Source organism: Triticum dicoccoides, chromosome 7B, assembly GCF_002162155.2.
Source record: "Triticum dicoccoides isolate Atlit2015 ecotype Zavitan chromosome 7B, WEW_v2.0, whole genome shotgun sequence".
In the NCBI taxonomy this organism is placed as follows: domain Eukaryota; kingdom Viridiplantae; phylum Streptophyta; class Magnoliopsida; order Poales; family Poaceae; genus Triticum; species Triticum dicoccoides.
Window position 1 is genome coordinate 69,381,680 of NC_041393.1, and position 1,158 is coordinate 69,382,837.

Sequence of the window (1,158 nt, forward strand, 5' to 3'; positions counted from 1 at the left end):
GATCTTTCCAACATGAGGTCCTTGCCAAAGGATAAAACGAAAAAGGGAAAGGTGAAGATCACTTTGACTCTTGCATAATGTAAAAGACATAAATAAAAAGATAGGCCCTTCGCAGAGGGAAGCAGAGGTTGTCATGTGCTTTTTGGTTGGATGCATGAAATCTTAATGCAAAAGAACGTCACTTTATATTGCCACTTGTGATATGGACCTTTATTATGCAGTCCGTCGCTTTTATTACTTCCATATCACACGATCATATAAAGCTTATTTTCTCCACATTAATAAGTCATACATATTTAGAAATCAATTTTTATTGCATGCAACATGATAACTTACTTGAAGGATCTTACTCAATCCATAGGTAGGTATGATGGACTCTCATGGCAAAACTGGGCTTAAGGATATTTGGAAGCACAAGTAGTATATCTTACTTGGTGCAAGGAATTTGGCTAGCATGAGGGGGAAAGGCAAGCTCAACATGTTTGAATGATCCATGACAATATACTTTAACTGAGATGTGAGAAAACATAACTCATTACGTTGTCTTCCTTGTCCAACATCAACTCTTTAGCATGTCATACTTTAATGAGTGCTCACAATCATAAAAGATGTCCAAGATAGTATATTTACACTACTGGAAACTGAGAATTTGCCATCAGCCAGCTCTTTGCCATCTGCCAGCTGATGGCAAAGAACGTCTTCTGCTTATAAAAAACAGATGGCAAAGAACTGACAGACGGCAAAGAACATGGTTGCCATCAGCCAATTCTTTGCCATCTGCCAACAGATGGCAAATAATCTTTGCCATCTGCCAGCAGATGACAAAGAGGTTGGCAAATCATGTGGACGTCAAGAGTGTAACGGTGTACCAGCCCCACCTCTTTGCCCTCTGCCAGCAGACGGCAAAGATTCTTTGCCATCTGCTGGCAGATGGCAAAGAGATGGGGTTATTTTTTTCCAGATAAAAAAACTGTGGGGTTATCCCTTCCCTCTCTCCCCTCCTCTCCCTCTCTCCCCTCCTCTCCCACGCATCTGCACGCATCTCACCAGCCGCCGCCCCACCACCCCGCCGCCCCGCCACCCCGCCGCCCCGCTGCCGCCCCACCACCCCACCACCCCGCCGCCGCCCCGCCGCCCCACCACCCCGCCGCCCGCAGA